The sequence below is a fragment of the Salvelinus sp. IW2-2015 genome, linkage group LG16, assembly GCF_002910315.2.
Source record: "Salvelinus sp. IW2-2015 linkage group LG16, ASM291031v2, whole genome shotgun sequence".
NCBI classification, from domain to species: domain Eukaryota; kingdom Metazoa; phylum Chordata; class Actinopteri; order Salmoniformes; family Salmonidae; genus Salvelinus; species Salvelinus sp. IW2-2015.
This window is the reverse complement of record NC_036856.1, coordinates 32028912-32037334: the sequence shown is the minus strand read 5'-3', so window position 1 is coordinate 32037334 and position 8423 is coordinate 32028912. Positions and strand designations below refer to the sequence as shown.

At 43.4% G+C, this 8423-nt stretch overlaps 1 pseudogene; it reads right to left on the bottom strand.

Moving 5' to 3' along the window:
• LOC111975529 (myosin light chain kinase 2, skeletal/cardiac muscle-like) overlaps positions 1–8423 on the bottom strand; it is a 22574-nt pseudogene that overhangs the window by 9462 nt on the left and 4689 nt on the right.

The following is an 8423-nucleotide window of genomic DNA, read 5'->3' as shown; positions in this document are numbered from 1 at the left end:
ACCCCCAGCAATGTAACGTTAGTGGATATCAGGACCCCCATCAATTAACGGTTTAGTGGATCAGGACCCCCATCAATGTGGATATCAGGACCCCCAGCAATGTAACAGTTAGTGGATATCAGGACCCTCAGCAATGTAACAGTTAGTGGATATCAGGACACTCAGTAATGTAACAGTTAGTGATATCAGGACTCTCAGCAATGTAACGGTTAGTGGGATATCAGGACCCCATCAATGTAACGGTTAGTGATATCAGGACCCCCCATCAATGTGGTATCAGGACCCCCAGCAATGTAACAGTTAGTGGATATCAGGACCCCCATCAATGTAACGGTTAGTGGATTCAGGACCCCCCATCAATGTGATATCAGGACCCCAGCAATGTAACAGTTAGTAATATCAGGACTCTCAGTAATGTAACAGTTAGTGGATATCAGGACTCTCAGTAATGTAACAGTTAGTGGATATCAGGACCCTCAAGTAATGTAATGTTAGTGGATACGCAGGACCTCAGTAATGTAACAGTTAGTGATATCAGGACTCTCAGTAATGTAACAGTTAGTGGATATCAGGACCCTCAGTAATGTAATGGTTAGTGGATACCAGGACCCTCAGTAATGTAATGGTTAGTGGATATCAGACCCTCAGTAATGTAACGTTAGTGGTATCAGGACCCTCAGTAATGTAACAGTTAGTGGATGTCAGGACTCTCAGTAATGTAACGGTTAGTGGATATCAGGACCCTCAGTAATGTAACGGTTAGTGGATATCAGGACCTCAGTAAATGTAACGATTAGTGGATATCAGGACCCCCCATCAATGTGGATATCAGGACCCCCAGCAATGTAACAGTCAGTGGATATCAGGACTCTCAGTAATGTAACAGTTAGTGGATATCAGGACCCTCAGTAATGTAATGGTTAGTGGATACCAGGACTCAGTAATGTAATGGTTAGTGGATATCAGGACCTAGTAATGTAACGGTTAGTGGATATCAGGACCCTCAGTAATGTAACAGTTAGTGGATATCAGGACTCTCAGTAATGTAACGGTTAGTGGATATCAGGACCCTCAGTAATGTACGTTAGTGGATATCAGGACCCTCAGTAATGTAACAGTTCGTGGATATCAGGACCCTCAGTAATGTAACAGTTAGTGGATATCAGGACCCTCAGTAATGTAACGGTTAGTGGATATCAGGACTCTCAGTAATGTAACGGTTAGTGGATATCAGGACCTCAGTAATGTAACGGTTAGTGGATATCAGGACCCTCAGTAATGTAACGGTTTAGTGGATATCAGGACTCTCAGTAAATGTAACGGTTAGTGGATATCAGGACCCTCAGTAATGTAACAGTTAGTGTATCAGGACCCTCAGTAATGTAACGGTTAGTGGATATCAGGACCCTCAGTAATGTAACGGTAGGATATCAGGACTCTCAGTAATGTAACGGTTAGTGGATATCAGGACCCTCAGTAATGTAACGATTAGTGGATATCAGGACCCTCAGTAATGTAACAGTTAGTGGATATCAGGACCTCAGTAATGTAACGGTTAGTGGATATCAGGACTCTCAGTAATGTAACGGTTAGTGGATATCAGACCCTCAGTAATGTAACGATTAGTGGATATCAGGACCCTCAGTAATGTAACGGTTAGTGATATCAGGACTCTCAGTAATGTAATGCGTTAGTGGATATCAGGACCTCAGTAATGTAATGTAGTGGATATCAGGACCCTCAGTAATGTAACAGTTAGTGGATATCAGGACTCTCAGTAAGTAACGGTTAGTGGATATCAGACCCTCAGTAAATGAATGGGTTAGTGGATATCAGGACCCTCAGTAATGTAATGGTTAGTGGATATCAGGACCCCCAGCAATGTAATGGTTAGTGGATATCAGGACTCACAGCATGTAAGTGATGACCCCCAGACTCCACATGTCCGTAGGGAATGAGACAAACTCATAGTTGATGACTTCCGGAGCCAGGAACTCAGGCGTTCCGAAGTTCACCCTCAGCTTTTCCCTGGGCTTATACCTGAGAAAGCGAGTAAAGAAAGTTAAGAGATTACATTTTAGTCATTTAGCAGACACTCTGATGCAGAGCGACTTACAGGAGAAATTAGGGTTAAGTGTCTTGCTCAAGAGCACCTCGAGAGATTTTTCACCTAGTCGGCTTGAAGATTCAAACTAGCGACCTTTCTGTTACTGGGCACGCTCTTAACCGCTAGGCTACTTGCTGCCCTGTATCAAGCCAGGAACCACTGGTAATTGAACTTACCTCCTGGCGAGCCCGAAGTCAATAATTTTGATCTTGTTTGTGGCTCTGCTCACACACAGAATATTCTCGGGCTAGGAAAGGATATTAAAGAACCCAAAACAGTGAGACAAAGGAAATAACAGCATGCAATTATTAGCATCATCGCTAAGCTATTATGCTACAATGACAGGAAGATGGAGATAGAGCTATAGCTATAGAAAGGTAAAGTGTTGAAAAGTACAATGGGGAAGGTTGCAAAAGAAACAGACAAAAAACAATAGGACAGTGAGAGAGTGAGGGAGAGAGAGAGAGAGAGAGAGACAGAGAAGGGGGCCGCGAGCGTGAAAGTAACAGAGTGACAGATTGTTGAGGATATGAAAGTAGAGAGCTAGGGTGAGTCCTGTCCTACCTTGAGGTCTAGATGCAGGATGTACATCCTGTGCATGTACTGTAGTCCCTCACAGATTTGTCTGATAAACAGCACTGTGTCCAGCTCTGTCAGCTTGTAGTTCTCATCTATGATCCGGTCGAACAGCTCCCCGCCATCCACACTACATAGAGAGGAGAGGAGAGACAGTCAGTCATCATAGACTACAGTAGAGAGAGAGGAATACAGTCCCACAATGGGATTTAAAGAGTAGACATATGGTGTAGTGTAGAGAGGAGAAATACACACACACACAGGGAGGGAGGGACTTACTATTCCATGACGAGGATGATGTCGTGGCGTGATTCGAAGGCGGCGTAGAGCTGAATAAGGTTAGCGTGGTTCAGCTGGTTCATCACCTGGATCTCATTCTTCACCACATCCTGGGAAACAGAACAACATTAGAACGACAGACAGAAACACATTACAGACGGACAGAGAGACAGACACAGAAACAGACACACACAGACAGTGCCAACGGGGTTGGTTATTGAGACCTACAGTACCACACAGCAACCTGAGCCAGCTATGGCTTTGGCTGTGGTATTGGTGGGAAAACTACTTTGTGAATATCTGACATGATAACGTACTCATCCAGCTATGTACTGCCACAGACATCTGACGACTATCTTATCTCACATGTTATACTCAGCTGACCATAGGAAAGCATAAGATGAGACTGACTCTGACACACTGCCACATGTGCAGTGGATATGAGGGCGATAAAGCTACTTTAAAATGGTATTCTATTACTTATGTGCTATGATAAAATATCTATCCATCTTAATGGTGGTGGGGACATTGGACACATACTGTACATCTGATATTAATGGCTTCGTTCCAAACGACACCCTATTCACTATGTAGTGCACTACTTTTGACCAGGGCCCTGTTGCACTTAATAGGGAATAGGGTGGCATCTGGGAAGCAGCTATAATCAAGCTTCTGTTTCAGGTCTCACATCTCAATCACTATGATCCTTACCTTTTCTTTCTGGCTCCTGGCCTTGACCATCTTGGCAGCCAGAGTCAGTCCAGAAGAATTTTCCACACATTTGTGGACTTGTCCAAAACGTCCCCTATGATCCCACCATCACATATAGAGAAACAAGTTCAGAAACAGTGTAGTCTCTTGTGACAGCTTTAACATAAAAGTTGAGGAGCTGCTTTGGTTCTGGCGGCCGAGATGAATAACAGTGATGCTTTATAACACCCTGTCCTTTTTGCCTCAACGTACAATAGAGCTAAGTTAACAATAACATTATAGTAAAGTTTACTCTTCTATATCATTCTTTAATTGGGTTGTCATTGTAGGGATGGTATGCACACTCACAGATCTCTCTCTCTCTCTCTCTCTCTCTCACACTTTTTCAAAACTCTTCACACAGTGAGCACAACAGCAGTCTATATGGGCTAAACTGGGGATCATTTTTCATTTTTCAATTTCAATTTCATTACCGTCGATACAAAAGGGAACATCTTAGGAATAATMATGTACTGTAATGTAATCATGGACCCAGCCAGAGATAGAGAAGTGGCTGACAGAGGAAGAAGAGTGGCTGGGAGAGGGACAGGAGTACGTATGCGTGGTGGAAGAAGACTGAGAGGAAGATCAAGAGCTGTAGTCTCAGATGAGATTAGGGCTACTATAATTGATCATGTAATAAATCCTGGTCTATCAATGAGAGAGGCTGGTCTGAGAGTGCAGCCAAATCTGCAATGCTCAACAGTGGCATCTATTATAAGAAATTTCCAGCAAAACAAGGTAAGATGTGCATTCTGCAAGGACATCTGACTGAACTGCACATTAAAGAAGTAAAATGAGCAAAGCTTCCAAACCCACTTGTGTGTAATTGTTTTTGTATTTCTGCTTAGGACCCAACGGTTACCTCCCGCAGGCGGGAGAGGTAGGATTTTCACTGCTGTGCAGGAAACTGCAATTGTTGATATGGTCATCAGAAACAATGCCATAAAACTCACAGAGATTCGGGACAGAGTGTTGGCAGACAACATTACATTTGGAAATATTCACAATGTAAGCATAACAACTATTTCTAGAGTCCTGAAACAACTTCAAGTTAGGATGAAGCAGTTGTACACTGTTCCCTTTGAGAGGAACTCTGAACGAGTCAAGCAACTCAGGAACCAATATGTCCAGGTAAGATGCCTATAAAATACAGAAGTAGTTTTGAACAAAACCAAACAGGGCAGAGGCACACAATGGCATGTTTTTAGGTATAATGTAAACTACCGTAATACCCTGACTCTTATGTTGCCTTGTGGATTTATTTTAGAGTCATGGAGATTGAAGCCAGGCAAACAACCCACATATTCATCTTTGTGGATGAGGCTGGTTTCAACTTGGCCAAAAGATGGTGGCGAGGAAGAAATGTGATTGGGAAAAGAACCACAGTGGATGTCCCGGGCCAGAGGGGTGCCAACATCACAATGTGTGCAGCAATATCCTCTGAAGAATTGCTGTTATATAACACTGAGCGTCTCATTTCATTCCTGGATGACCTCTATGGAAGGGTTGTGCCAGGTGAGGAAAGGGTTGCAGTCAGGTGAAATCGGCCAACGTTTGTAATTGTATGGGACAATGTTGCAGCTCACCAGTCCCATGCAGTCACAGAGTGGTTTGCAGCCCATCCCAGGATGGTGTCACTTTTCCTCCCACCTTACTCTCCACTCCTCAACCCCATAGAGGAATTATTTTCCTCATGGAGGTGGAAGGTTTATGACCACCATCCACATGATCAAATGTCCCTCCTTGACACAATGAATGCTGGATGCCTGGACATATCTGCAGAAGATTGCCAGGGATGCCAAAGATTCTTTCCTAGGTGTATTGCCCAAGATGACATAAGATGTTATGTGGATGAGAACCTGTAGCCAAATGCAGAAAACAGGGTTGACTAGCATTGCTACTGTATCTGTATTGGTAGATGGTGTATATACAAATTCTTGTATTTTAGAATCACTCAATGCCAGAAAATGACATAAAGCATATTGAAGCATATTGCATCATGTCTGATTCATTCCTGTAACATATACTGCAMTGAATTCTAAACAGTAGAGAGGTGTCATTCTTTTTCTGTAAAGACTTTTTACAAAAGTAAACATTGTGTAATGCTCCCTGTTGTTAGTGTTGTTTAGGTCATTGTTTTATGAGTTACAACGTGTGCTTGTTGGGTGACAACCTTTGCTACTGTTATGGAATAATGAGTTGATTGAGACATGTATGAAGTGTTTTGGTAGTTTTAGAGCATTTTGGATGTGAGATTAACTGCTATGCCAAGCTGAAAGTTGGTTAGGAGAACTGTGTAAAGAGTTTTGAAATAGTGACCTAAGTATTGAGAAATGTGTCCTAGCGATTGTAAAAAGAAAAATGTAATCATCTGCCCAAGAGAGGGCAATTAAATCGTCTTGGAAAATACTGTAACTGCCCCAACACAGGTGTGAAATGTCCCCTGATTTCATTTCAGCTAGGGGGGAGTGTGTATGTGTGTGTGTGTGGCCTCCAGATTGCAGGCCTGAAAAYAACTAGGGCAAAGCAATTGCCTACTGTAGGTACTGCTCTGTTTCAGCTGGTTTGGGCAGCATAGCTGCCTAGCTGTTTGGAGAAGGAGGTGCTTTCTGTACCCGTGAGTGCCATGCATACAGGGACCTTTGAACTATTTGGATCCTTTTTTTTGTAAATTTGATTGCTGTATTCAAGTAAAGTATTTCAAATGTGTGTGTGTGTGTGTGTGTGTGTGTGTGTGTGTGTGTGTGTGTGTGTGTGTGTGTGTGTGTGTGTGTGTGTGTGTGTGTGNNNTGTGTGTGTGTGTGTGTGTGTGTGTGTGTGTGTGTGTGTGTGTGTGTGTGTGAGTTTCACATACCGTGGAGTAAAAATAAACTGCCTGACTGTGGAGTTTTGAGAGCTGAGGGTTTTAGTGGAGTGTATGTGTGAGGGTCTAATTGAACTGTGAGTGTATTATGAATCCCCTACCTGGGCTTGCCATCCATCCCCTGTTGTATCTCTCTATTATTGGCCACTTCTTTCTTTCTCTCTTCACCCCCTCCCTCTCCCTGTCTCTCTCTCTCTTTCCCTCCCTCTCTCTCGACATCTGCGTTGCCTCCCAAAATGTTCAAATGCTACGGTTTCAAAGGGTCTGGTTTTCAAGATCTCTCTCTCTCTCTCCTTCTGACTCACCCTCCTAGGACTTCGTCTCTGTTAATGGCGTAGAAGGTAGCAATCTGGTGAGGTTTTGGAGTCACAATGCGGTGGTCAAAGGGGGCTGCTGGCGGAGGGGTAAAGTCTGGAGATGATAGAGAGAGATGGAGGAGAGAGTTGGGGAAAAGGAGAGGGAGGGAGGGATAAGGGAAATGGAGTGAGGTGACAGGATAGTGGATAGGGAGCATACAGGAGATAGTGTCTGTTCTGTCTTAGTAACCAAACGGCTCATGCCAGCATTTCATAATCCAATTTGCCAGCTGTGACATGTTTGTAACTTTTAAACATGCAAGGTGTGGTTAAGTAATGTGGTCTGTGTGGTGAGTGACTGACTAGGAAGACAGAGTAGTCGTTAGGGTTTCTGACAGTTTTTCAGCCTGCTTGCCAACCCAGGATAATATCAAGAGACTTCATTTACAGAAGTTACGTCAATACTATATTTATTTTAGGAATGTTGCCTCAATTGCAACAAAAGTCCAAATTAGCTTCCTGTTTTGTTTTCAAACATTTGTCAGTTTCCATTTCTGTGAAATGATGAACCTCACCAATGTAGTACTCTTCTGGCTGTCCATCATCCACCACTTCTTCCTCCTTCATCTTCTCTGCCTTTGATTGGGCAGCCTGAGGCTCTACCCCCTCAGGTACTCCTCCCTCTTCATCCTCCTCTTTCATCTCCCCCACTCTGCTCTTTTTCAGGTCATCTTTCAGTAGGTCCTCCTCTGTGACACAGTTTTTACTGCTGACGGCCACTTCACCTAACTCCTCAGAGCTAAATAACAAACAAACATCAAACAAATATCAAATCAACTATTAATTATGTTAAGTAATTAGCCAGTAGTTATTTTGGAAAGTGTACAGAAGTTGCAATTTACAGTCATAGTAATGTCAAAAGATGGGTTGCATTTCAAAAGGTACCTTTCTAGAGGTTCTAGTGACAATGATGACTCTTCTTCCCCTCCTTCCCTTCTCTTCTCCACCTCTTCCTCTCCAACTTGTTCCTCCCTCCCCTCCTCTTCCTCAGGCTCAGATTCACCAAATATATCCACCTCCTCTTCCTCCCTGGCCCTCTGCTCTTCCTCCCATTCAGGGGTTCTCCTCTTCTCCTCCTCCCCCTCTAGATCCTCCAGGTCCTCTGGTTGGACGACGGAGGCGCGGAGCATGTCCAGAACCACCCCGTTACCATGGGAAAGTTCAGCATTCTGCCTGTTGAGTTTCTCCACCTGGTCTAGAAGAAGGGCCTCTACAGAGTCTGAGGAGGGACAAACAATCAACAACTTTATTTGCCTTGAGTATTCATCCTTATCTTCAAAGAGCAACCCTCATTAGACATATATTACCAAAGAGCACCCATCATTTGACATATATTACCAAAGAGCACCGCTCATTAGACATCTAATACCAAAGAGCACCCCTCATTAGACATATATTACCAAAGAGCACCCCTCATTAGACATATATTACCAAAGAGCACCCCTCATTAGACATCTATTACCAAAGAGCACCCCTCATTAGACATATA